Here is a 13,130-nt window from a genome sequence, read left to right on the forward strand (position 1 = left end):
TCTTCACTCTCTTATAGCTTCTCTTGAGCTTAGCATGAGTACATGCTATTGTTTAAGTGTGGGGAGGTTGATAAACCACTATTTTATGGTTTATCTTGTGCTCAATTGAGTGATTTTTATCAATTGTTTACCCACTTATTCATACTATTTGCATGGTTTCACATTTACCTTCCTAATTATGTGCTTTGATTGAAAACATGCTTCTTTGGCCTTAAGTTCCCTATGTTTAATCCTCTCTTATTACCATTAGATGCCTTGATATGTGCGTTAAGTGATTTCAGAGATTACAGGACAGGAATGGCTTGGAGGATGGAAAGGAAGCATGCAAAAGTGGAAGGAATACAAGAAGTTGAAGGAATTGCAAAGCTGTCCAGCCTGACCTCTTTCCACTAAAACAGTCATAACTTGAGCTACAAAGGTCCAAACGACGCGGTTCTAGTTGCGTTGGAAAACTAACGTCCGGGGTTTCGATTTAATATATAATATGCCATAGTTGCCCTGACACTAGGTGACACGAATGCGTACTCCATGCGGACGCGTCGCAGTGACGAAAATCAGCGTGGCAGATTTCTTCTCCAGCGATTTCTGGGCTGTTTTCGACCCAGTTTTTGGCCCAGAAAACACAGATTAGAGGCTATAAAGTGGGGGAATCCATTCATTCATAATCATAAGCTCATAATAAGGAGCATTAGATCTAAAAAATTTAAGTTGTGTGTCTTTTGTGTGTTTTTCTTTTTCATCATAAAATTCAAAAATAAAAAAATATCTTCTCTAACTATTTTTGAGCAAATTTTGAAATTTTTTCAAAAAAATTCAGATTTTTATTTTAAAATTTCTATTTTATCTTATCTTAGTTTTAAAAATTTCAAAATTCAAATTTCTCTCAAAAAAAAAAAAATCAAATCTTTTTCATATCTTTATTTTATTTTATTTTATTTTATTTTCTTACAAGTATCTTTAATTTTAAGACATATCTTTTTCAAAACTTCCTAACCAATTTCTCTCTCTTCATTTTTTTTGAAAATCCTCACCCACATCTTTTTCAAATCTTTTTAATTAATTAATTTAGTTTTCAATTTTCTTTTATTTCTTTTTCTTCTAATTTTTGAAAATATAGTCAATTTTTTATTTATTTTATTTTATTTATTTAATTTTAATTTCGGTATTCAAAAAAAAATTTATTTGCAATCCGCATCATCTCCCTTTCTCCATCATGGACCTAAGTGGAAATGAACAGTCCAGAAGGAAACTACTGCTTCATATGGGAGCAGTATCTGTATACCCTCCATTGGAGTCAGTAGCTTTGAGTTGAATCCTCAGCTCATTATCATGGTGCAGCAAAGTTGCCAGTATTTCGGTCTTCCACTGGAAGAACCTACAGAGTTTCTGGCACAATTTTTACAAATTGCTGACACAGTACATGATAAGGAAGTAGATCAGGATGTCTACAGATTATTACTGTTTTCATTTGCTGTAAAAGATCAAGCTAAGAGGTGGTTAAATAACCAACCTAAGGCTAGCATAAGGACATGGAAACAGCTGTCAGAAAAATTTCTGAATCAATACTTCCCTCCAAAATGGATGACACAGCTAAGGCTGGACATCCAAGGCTTTAAACAAGGAGATAATGAATCTCTTTATGATGCCTAGGAAAGATACAGAGAGATGTTAAGAAAATGCCCCTCGGAAATGTTTTCAGAATGGGTGCAGTTAGACATCTTCAATTATGGGCTTACAGAGAGAGCTCAAATTTCTCTAGATCACTCAGCTGGTGGATCTATACACATGAGAAAGACAATTGAAGAGGCTCAAGAGCTTATTGATACAGTTGCCAGAAATCAGCATCTGTACCTAAGTAGTGAATCTTCCATGAAAGAAGAGGCTAAAACAGTAACTGCTGAACTCAGTCCTACAGAACAAATTACTGAATTCAATAAGCAATTAGACTTTCTAACAAAACAGCTGGCCGAATTCAAGGAGATACTACAAGACACAAGAATAGCTAATCTGAATATGGAAGTACAGTTGAAGCAAACAGAACAGCAGTTATCAAAACAAATAACGGAAGAGTGCCAAGCAATTCAATTAAGAAGTGGAAAAACATTAAATACCTCACTTCAAGGTAGCAGGAAGCCAAGAAATGAACAACCTGCTATCCAAAATCCCTCTGAGGACAGTAAGAGCCCAGAGAGGAATAACTCTAGCGTTCAAACGCCAGAAACAGGCAAGGATTTGGCGTCAAACGCCCAATGGAAGCTCAGTTCTGGCGTTCAAACGCCAAGAACAAGTAAGGAGTTGGCGTCCAACGCCACTCCAGCTTCTAACCCTGGCATTCAAATGCCAGTGAGGGATCAGATACACACAAGTGCTGATAACAACCCCTCTAAAAAGGCTTCTCCAACCACCTCTGTAGGAAATAAACCTGCAGCAACTAAGGTTGAGGAATATAAAGCCAAGATACCTTATCCTCAAAAACTCCGCCAAGAGGAGCAGGATAAGCAATTTGCTCGCTTTGCAGATTATCTCAGGACTCTTGAAATAAAGATTCTGTTTGCAGAGGCACTTGAGAAAATACCTTCTTATGCCAAGTTCATGAAGGAGATCTTGAGTCATAAGAAGGATTGGAGAGAAACTCAAAGAGTTCTACTCACTGAAGAATGCAGTGCAGTCATTCTGAAAAGCTTTCCAAAAAAGCTTAAAGATCCTGGAAGCTTTCTAATACCATGCATATTAGAGGGTAATTGCACCAAGACAGCTTTATGTGATCTTGGGGCAAGCATCAACCTAATACCTGCATCCACTATCAAAAAGCTTGGTTTAACTGAAGAAGTTAAACCAACCCGGATATGTCTCCAACTTGCTGATGGCTCCATTAAATACCCATCAGGCGTGATTGAGGACATGATTGTCAGGGTTGGCCCATTCGCCTTTCCCACTGACTTTGTAGTGCTGGAAATGGAGGAGCACAAAAGTGCTACTCTGATTCTAGGAAGACCTTTCCTAACAACTAGACGAACTCTCATTGATGTCCAAAAGGGGGAAGTAACCCTGAGAGTCAATGAGGATGAGTTTAAGTTGAATGCTGTCAAAGTCATGCAGCATCCAGACACACCAAAAGACTGCATGAAAGTTGATCTCATTGACTCTTTGGTAGAGGAGGTCAACATGGCTGAGAGTCTCGAATCAGAGCTGGAAGACATCTTTAAAGATGTTCAGCCTGATTTGGAGGGTTCAGAGGAATTGAAAGAGCCTCTGAGACTTCCTCAGGAAGAGGAGAAACCTCATAAACCCGAGCTCAAGCCATTACCACCATCCCTGAAATATGCATTTCTGGGAGAAGGTGACACTTTTCCAGTGATCATAAGCTCTGCTTTAAATCCACTGGAAGAGGAAGCACTAATTCAAGTGCTAAGGACACACAAGACAGCTCTTGGGTGGTCCATAAGTGACCTTAAGGGCATAAGCCCAGCTTGATGCATGCACAAAATCCTATCGGAGGATGATGTTAAGCCAGTGGTTCAACCACAGAGGCGGCTAAATCCAGCCATGAAGGAAGTGGTGCAGAAAGAGGTCACCAAATTACTGGAGGTTGGGATTATTTATCCTATTTCTGATAGCCCCTGGGTGAGCCCTGTTCAAGTTGTTCCCAAGAAGGGAGGCATGACAGTGGTTCATAATGAAAAAAATGAACTGGTTCCTACAAGAACAGTTATAGGGTGGCGCATGTGTATTGACTATAGAAGGCTCAACACAGCCACCAGAAAGGATCATTTTCCTTTACCATTCATAGACCAGATGCTAGAGAGACTAGCAGGTCATGAATATTACTGCTTTTTGGATGGCTATTCAGGTTACAACCAAATTGCAGTAGATCCTCAGGACCAAGAGAAAATAGCATTCACATGTCCTTCTGGAGTATTTGCTTACAGAAGAATGCCTTTTGGTCTGTGTAATGCACCTGCAACCTTTCAGAGGTGCATGGTCTCTATCTTCTCTGATATGGTAGAGAAATTTCTGGAAGTCTTCATGGATGACTTTTCAGTATTTGGAGACTCATTCAGCTCCTGCCTTGACCATTTAGCACTTGTTCTGAAAAGATGCCAAGAGACCAACCTAGTTTTAAACTGGAAAAATGTCACTTTATGGAGACTGAAGGAATTGTCCTTGGGCATAAAATTTCAAACAAGGGGATAGAGGTGGATCAAGCTAAAGTGGAAGTAATTGAAAAATTACCTCCACCTGCTAATGTTAAGGCAATCAGAAGTTTTCTGGGGCATGCAGGATTCTACAGGAAGTTTATAAAGGATTTTTCAAAAATTGCAAAACCCCTGAGCAATCTGCTAGCTGCTGACACGCCATTTGTGTTTGACACAGAGTGTCTACAAGTGTTTGAGACTCTGAAAGCTAAGCTGGTCACAGCACCAGTTATTTCTGCACCAGACTGGACATTACCATTTGAACTAATGTGTGATGCCAGTGACCATGCCATTGGTGCAGTACTGGGGCAGAGGCATGACAAGCTTCTGCATGTCATTTATTATGCTAGCCGTGTTTTAAATGATGCCCAGAAAAATTACACAACCACAGAAAAAGAATTGCTTGCAGTGGTTTATGCCATTGACAAGTTTAGATCATACTTAGTAGGATCAAAAGTGATTGTGTACACTGACCATGCTACTCTTAAATATCTACTCACAAAGCAGGATTCAAAACCCAGGCTCATAAGATGGGTGTTGCTTCTGCAAGAGTTTGATATAGAAATAAGAGACAGAAAAGGGACAGAGAACCAAGTGGCTGATTGATGAGCGGATAATTTATACGCTTTTTGGCATTGTTTTTAGTATGTTTTTAGTAGGATCTAGTTACTTTTAGGGATGTTTTCATTAGTTTTTATGTTAAATTCACATTTCTGGACTTTACTATGAGTTTGTGTGTTTTTCTGTGATTTCAGGTATTTTCTGGCTGAAATTGAGGGACTTGAGCAGAAATCAGATTCAGAGGTTGAAAAAGGACTGCTGATGCTGTTGGATTCTGACCTCCCTGCACTCAAAGTGTATTTTCTGGAGCTACAGAACTCAAAATGGCGCGCTTCCAATTGCGTTGGAAAGTAGACATCCAGGGCTTTCCAGCAATATATAATAGTCCATACTTTGGCCAAGAATTGATGACGTAAACTGGCGTTCAACGCCAGCCTTCTGCACAAATCTGGCGTCCAGCGCCAGAAAAGGATCCAAAACCAGAGTTGAACGCCCAAACTGGCACAGAAACTGGCGTTCAACTCCACAAATAGCCTCTGCACGTGCAACACTTAAGCTCAGTCCAAACACACACCAAGTGGGCCCCGGAAGTGGATTTATACATCAAATACTTACTCATGTAAACCCTAGTAGCTAGTTTATTATAAATAGGACCTCTTACTATTGTATTAGGCATCTTTGGTCTCAGTTTTTCATCTTAGGAGACTATTGATCTCGTTTAGGGGGCTGGCCATCTCGGCCATGCCTGGACCTTTCACTTATGTATTTTTAACGGTAGAGTTTCTACACTCCATAGATTAAGGTGTGGAGCTCTGCTGTTCCTCAAAGATTAATGCAAAGTACTACTGTTTTCTATTCAATTCTTCTTATTTCGCTTCTAAGATATCCATTCGCACCCAAGAACGTAATGAAGGTGATGATTATGTGTGACGCTCATCACCATCTCCCCTATGAACACGTGCCTGACAAACACTTCCGTTCTACATGAAATAAGCTAGAATGAATATCTCTTAGATCTCCTAACAGGAATCTTCGTGGCGTAAGCTAGAATGATGGCGGAATTCAAGAGAATCCGGAAGGTCTAAACCTTGTCTGTGGTATTCTGAGTAGGATTCAATGATTGAATGACTGTGACGAGCTTCAAACTCGCGATTGTTGGGCGTTAGTGACAGACGCAAAAGGAGGGTGAATCCTATTCCAGCATGATCGAGAACCGACAGATGAATAGCCGTGCCGTGACAGGGTGCGTGAGCATATGATTCACTGAGAGGAGGGGATGTAGCCACTGACAACGGTGATGCCCTTGCATACAGCCAGCCATGGAAAGGAGTAAGACTGATTGGATGAAGATAGCAGGAAAGCAGAGGTTCAGAGGAACGAAAAGCATCTCCATTCGCTTATCTGAAATCCCTACCAATGAATCTACATAAGTATCTCTATCCCTTTTATTGTTTATTTTAATCTAATAAAGTATCATGTTTAAATCCGCCTGACTGAGATTTGCAAGGTGACCATAGCTTGCTTCATACCAACAATCTCCGTGGGATTCGACCCTTACTCACGTAAGGTATTACTTGGACGACCCAGTGCACTTGCTGGTTAGTTGTATCGAAGTTGTGACAATTATGAATTAAGATCAGAGCACCAAGCTTTGGAGCCATTACCAGGATTTGTTCGAGCCTGGAGATCACAATTTCGTGCACCAAGTTTTTGGCGCCGTTGCCGGGGATTGTTTGAGTTTTCGGCAAGCTTTTGGTCCGGTAACATCAGTGCCAGATTCCCTTTTGATCCAGCAACAGCACCAAGTTTTTGGCGCCGTTGCCGGGGATTGTTTGAGTTTGGACAACTGACGGTTCATCCTGTTGCTCAGATTAGGTAATTTTCTTTTTGTTTTCTTTTCAAAAATTTTTCAAAAATATTTCAAAAATTCTTCTTTGTTTTCAAAAAAAAAAAAATATAAAATAAAAATGTTTTCAAAAATTTTATTCAAGATTTTTAAGAATGAATTCTAGTGTTTCATGGAACATGCAAAGCCTGGCTGGCTGTAAAGCCATGTCTAAATTTATTTGGACTGAGGCTTGCAATTTGTTATAAAGAGCAATATACTCTCGTGTTAAAGACTAAAGCTTGGCTGGCCATTGGCCATGTCTAGTGTTTTGGACTGGAGCTTTCATTGAAAGCTTGGCTGGCTAGTGAGCCATGTCTAATTCCTGGACTGAAGCTTTAGACTAACATGGCAAGATTCCTGGAATTCATATTAAAAATTTTGGAATCCTTATTTTTCTTTTAATTTTCGAAAAATATAAAATAAAAATCCAAAAAAAATTAGAAAATCATAAAAATCAAAAAATATTTTCTGTTTCTTGTTTGAGTCTTGAGTCACATTATAAGTTTGGTGTCAATTGCATATGCATCTTGCATTTTTTTCGAAAATATCATGCATTCATAGTGTTCTTCATGATCCTCAAGTTGTTCTTGGTAAGTCTTCTTGTTTGATCTTGATGAATTTTTGTTTTGTGTCTTTTCATGTTTATCATATGCATTCTTGAATTCTCAATGTCTAAGCATTAAAGAATTCTAAGTTTGGTGTCTTGCATGTTTTCTTTGCATTAAAAACTTTTCAAAAATATGTTCTTGATGTTCATCTTGACATTCATAGTGTTCTTGGTGTTCATCTTGACATTCATAGCATTCTTGCATACATCACATGTTTTGATCTAAAAATTTCATGCATTGCATAATTTTCATGTTTTCCATAAAAATTTCAAAAATAAAAAAAAAATATCTTTCCTCTTTTCTCTCATCAAATTCGAAAATTTGGATTGACTTTTTCAAAAATTTTTAAAATCAAGTTGTTTCTCATGAGTCAAATCAAATTTTCAATTTGAAAATCTTATCTTTTTCAAAATCTTTTTCAAAAATCAAATCTTTTTCAAAATTCTTAGTTATTTTCGAAAATTTCAAAAATATTTTTCAAAAATCTTTTTCTTATTTTTATACCAAATTTTCGAAAATAACATAAACAATTAATGTTTTGATTCAAAAATTTGAAGTTTGTTACTTGCTTGTTAAGAAAGATTCAAACTTTAAGTTCTAGAATCATATCTTGTGATTTCTTATGAATCAAGTCATTAATTGTGATTTTAAAAATCAAATCTTTTTCAAAAACTAATTTCTATCATATCTTTTCAAAAATATCTTCTTATCTTATCTTTTTCAAAAATATCTTTTCAAAATATCTTTTCTAACCTCCTAACTTCTTATCTTTTCAAAATTTGTTTCAACTAACTAACTAACTTTTTGTTTGTTTCTTAACTTTTTCAAAACCACCTAACTAATTCTCTCTTTCTAATTTTCGAAAATATCTCCCCCTTTTTTCAAAAATTTCTTTTTAATTAACTAATTATTTTTATTTTTATTTTTGATTTCAAAAATTTTCGAAAAAAAAAATACTAACAATTTTCAAAAACCATTTTCAAAAATCACTAACTCTTTTTCAAAATAATTTTCGAAAATTATCCCTCCCCCATCTCATTCTATTTATTCATTCATATCCTAACATCTCATCTCACCTCTCTTCCATCCTCACAGTTGTGTTTCTTCCATTATATTACATTCTTTGTCTCCCCCTCTTCTTCCACTCACACAGGGATCCCTATACTGTGGTATAAAGGATCTCTATTATTATTATTATTATTATTATTTTTCTGTCCATTCTTCCTTGTCATATGAGCAGGAGCAAGGCTAAGAACATTCTTGTGGAAGCAGATCCAGAACCTGAAAGGACTCTGAAGAGAAAATTAAGAGAAGCTAAAATACAACAATCCAGAGATAACCTTTCAGAAATTTTCGAACAGGCAGAAGAGATGGCAGCCGAAAATAATAATAATGTAAGGAAGATGCTTGGTGACTTTACTGCACCTAATTCCAATTTACATGGAAGAAGCATCTCCATTCCTGCCATTGGAGCAAACAACTTTGAGCTGAAACCTCAATTAGTTTCTCTGATGCAGCAGAACTGCAAGTTTCATGGATTTCCATCTGAAGATCCTTTTCAGTTCTTAACTGAATTCTTGCAGATATGTGATACTGTTAAGACTAATGAAGTAGATCCTGAAGTCTACAGGCTCATGCTTTTCCCTTTTGCTGTAAGAGACAGAGCTAGATTATGGTTGGATTCTCAACCCAAAGACAGCCTGAACTCTTGGGATAAGCTGGTCACGGCTTTCTTAGCCAAGTACTTTCCTCCTCAAAAGCTGAGCAAGCTTAGAGCTGATGTTCAAACCTTCAGACAGAAAGAAGGTGAATCCCTCTATGAAGCTTGGGAAAGATACAAACCGTTGACCAAAAAGTGTCCTTCTGACATGCTTTCAGAATGGACTATCCTGGATATATTCTATGATGGTTTATCTGAGCTATCAAAGATGTCACTGGACACTTCTGCAGGTGGATCCATTCACCTAAAGAAAACGCCTGCAGAAGCTCAAGAACTCATTGACATGGTTGCTAATAACCAGTTCATGTACACTTCTGAAAGGAATCCTGTGAATAATGGGACGCCTATGAAGAAGGGAGTTCTTGAAGTTGATACTCTGAATGCCATATTGGCTCAAAATAAAATATTGACTCAGCAAGTCAATATGACTTCTCAGAGTCTGAATGGAATGCAAGCTGCATCCAACAGTACTCAAGAGGCATCTTCTGAAGAAGAAGCCTATGATCCTGAGAACCCTGCAATAGCATAGGTAAATTACTTAGGTGAACCTTATGGAAACACCTATAACTCAACATGGAGAAATCATCCAAATTTCTCATGGAAGGATCAAAAGCCCCAACAAGGCTTTAATAATGGTGGAAGAAACAGGTTTAGCAATAGCAAGCCTTTTCCATCATCAACTCAGCAACAGACAGAGAACTCTGAACAAAATGCTTCTAATTTAGCAAATCTAGTCTCTGATCTATCTAAAGCCATTGTAAGTTTCATGAATGAAACAAGGTCTTCCATTAGAAATCTGGAAGCACAAGTGGGCCAGCTGAGTAAAAGGATCACTGAAATCCCTCCTAGTACTCTCCCAAGCAATACAGAAGAGAATCCAAAAGGAGAGTGCAAGGCCATTGACATAAGCGCCATGGCCGAACCTGTAAGGGAAGGAGAGGACGTAAATCCCAAGGAGGAAGACCTCCTGGGACGTCCAGTGGTCAATAAGGAGCTTCCCTCTGAGGAACCAAAGGACTCTGGGGCTCAGCTAGAGACCATAGAGATTCCATTGAACCTCCTTATACCCTTCATGAGCTCTGATGAGTATTCCTCTTCTAAAGAGAATGAGGATGTCACTGAAGAGCAAACTGCCAAGTTTCTTGGTGCAATCATGAAGCTGAATGCCAAGTTATTTGGCATTGATGCTTGGGAGGTTGAACCTCCCTTGTTCATCAATGAACTAAGTGATCTGGATCAACTGACATTGCCTCAGAAGAGACAGGATCCTGGAAAGTTCATAATCCCTTGTACCATAGGCACCATGATCTTTAAGGCTCTGTGTGACCTTGGTTCAGGGATAAACCTCATGCCCCTCTCTGTAATAGAGAAACTGGGAATCTATGGGGTGCAAGCTGCTAAAATCTCATTAGAGATGGCAGACAGCTCTAGAAAACAGGCTTATGGACAAGTAGAGGACGTATTAGTAAAGGTTGAAGGCCTTTACATCCCTGCTGATTTCATAGTCCTGGATACTGGAAAGGAAGAGGATGAATCCATCATCCTAGGAAGACCTTTCCTGGCCACAGCAAGAGTTGTGATTGATGTTGACAGAGGTGAAATATTCCTTCACTGGAATGAGAACTCCCTTGTATTCAAAACTCAAGGATCTCCCTCTGCAACCATGGAGAGGAAGCAGCAAAAGCTTCTCTCCAAGTAGAGTCAACCAGAGCCCCCACAGTTAAACTCTAAGTTTGGTGTTGGGAGGCCACAACCAAACTCTAAGTTTGGTGTTGAACTCCCATATCCAAACTCTAAGTTTGGTGTTGGAGAGTCTCAACAAAGCTCTGCACATCTGTGAGGCTCCATGAGAGCCCACTGTCAAGCTATTGACATTAAAGAAGCGCTTGTTGGGAGGCAACCCAATGTTTATCTAACTCTATTATTATTATTTTTCATGTTTTCTTAGGTTCATGATCATGTGGAGTCACAAAATAAATATAAAAATTGAAAACGGAATCAAAAACAGCAGAAGAAAAATCACACCCTGGAGGAGCATCTGTCTGGCGTTCAGCGCCAGAACAGAGCATGGTTCTGGCGCTGAACGCCCAAAATGGGCAGCTTCTGGGCGCTGAACGCCAGAACAGGCATGGTTCTGGCGTTCAACGCCAGAAATGGCACACAGATGGGCGTTGAACGCCCAAAATGGCCACCAACCTGGCGCTGAACGCCCAGAGTTGGATACAAAGGCATTTTTACATGCCTAAGGGGTGCAGGGATGTAAATCCTTGAAAACCTCAGGATCTGTGGACCCCACAGGATCCACTCAGGATCTGTGGACCCCACAGGATCCACTCAGGATCTGTAGACCCCACAGGATCCCCACCTACCTCCACTCACTTCTTCTCACCACTCTCTTTCACACAACCCCATAAACACTCTTCCCTAAAAACCCCTCACCAATCACCTCAATCTCTCTTCCCCACTAAACCTTCACCACTCACATCCACCCACTCTTCCCAATAAACCTACCTCATAAACTCCACCTACCTTCAAAATTCAAAACCAATTTCCCACCCCAACCCACCCATATAGCCGAACCTTAACCCCCCCTCCATTCCCTATATAAAGACCTCCATTCTTCACCAAATTCACACAACACACCCCTCTACACACTCCTTAGCCGAAACTACATCTCCCTCTCCCTCTCCATATTTCTTCTTCTTCTTCTTCTATTCTTTTGTTTATTGCTCGAGGGCGAGCAATATTCTAAGTTTGGTGTGGTAAAAGCATAGCTTTTTTGTTTTTCCATTACCATTGATGGCACCTAAGACCGGAGAATCCTCTAGAAGAGGGAAAGGGAAGATAAAAGCTTCCACATCCGAGTCATGGGAGATGGAAAGGTTCATCTCCAAAGCCCATCAAGACCACTTCTATGATGTTGTGGCCAAGAAAAAGGTGATCCCTGAGGTCCCTTTTAAACTCAAAAGAAATGAGTATCCGGAGATCCGACATGAAATTCAAAGAAGAGGTTGGGAAGTTCTAACAAACCCCATCCAACAAGTCGGCATCTTAATGGTTCAAGAGTTCTATGCCAATGCATGGATCACCAAGAACCATGATCAAAGTAAGAACCCGGATCCAAAGAACTATGTTACAATGGTTCGGGGGAAATACTTGGATTTTAGTCCGGAAAATGTGAGGTTGGCGTTCAACTTGCCATACATGGAAGAGAACGCACGCCCCTACACAAGGAGAGTCAACTTTGATCAAAGGTTGGACCAAGTCCTTATGGACATATGTGTAGAAGGAGCTCAATGGAAGATTGACTCCAAAGGCAAGCCGGTTCAACTACGAAGATTGGACCTCAAGCCTATAGCTAGAGGATGGTTGGAGTTCATTCAATGCTCAATCATTCCCACTAGCAGCCGGTCTGAAGTTACTATAGACCGGGCCATCATGATCCATAGCATCATGATTGGAGAAGAGGTGGAAGTTCATGAGATTATACCTCAAGAACTCTACAAGGTGGCTGACAAGTCCTCCACCATGGCAAGGTTAGCCTTTCCTCACCTCATTTGCCACCTATGCAATTCAGCTGGGATTGACATAGAGGGAGATATCCTCATTAAAGAGGAAAAGCCCATCACTAAGAAAAAGATGGAGCAAGCAAGAGAGCCCAGTCATAGAGCTCAAGAGGCGCAAGAAGCTCATCACCATGAGATTCCGGAGATGCCTCAAATGCACTTTCCTCCACAAAACTATTGGGAGCACATCAACACCTCCCTAGAAGACTTGAGTTCCAATATGGGACAACTAAGGGTGGAACATCAAGAGCACTCCATCATGCTTCATGAAATAAGAGAAGATCAAAAAGCAATGAGGGAGGAGCAACAAAGACAAGGAAGAGACATAGAAGAGCTCAAGGATATCATTGGTTCCTCAAGAAGGAAACGCCACCATCACTAAGGTGGATTCATTCCTTGTTCTTATTTCTTCTGTTTTTCGTTTTCTATGTTATGTGCGTATCTGTGTTTGTGTCTTCATTACATGATCATTAGTAGTTAGTAACTATGTCTTAAAGTTATAAATGTCCTATGAATCCATCACCTCTCTTAAATGAAAAATGTTTTAATTCAAAAGAACAAGAAGTACATGAGTTTTGAATTTATCCTTGA

At 39.4% G+C, this 13,130-nt stretch overlaps 1 non-coding gene across 1 annotated transcript; it reads right to left on the reverse strand.

The window, feature by feature from the left end:
- Positions 1–9,019: 9,019 nt before the first annotated feature.
- LOC148555148 (small nucleolar RNA R71) lies at positions 9,020–9,127 on the reverse strand. The gene has a single exon (XR_015887924.1). It is a non-coding gene; the product is annotated as a small nucleolar RNA R71 (small nucleolar RNA).
- Between the last annotated feature and the right edge of the window lie 4,003 nt (positions 9,128–13,130).

This window comes from Arachis ipaensis, chromosome B6 (assembly GCF_059453495.1).
Source record: "Arachis ipaensis isolate K30076 ecotype BB chromosome B6, ASM5945349v1, whole genome shotgun sequence".
Classification (NCBI taxonomy): Eukaryota; Viridiplantae; Streptophyta; class Magnoliopsida; order Fabales; family Fabaceae; genus Arachis; species Arachis ipaensis.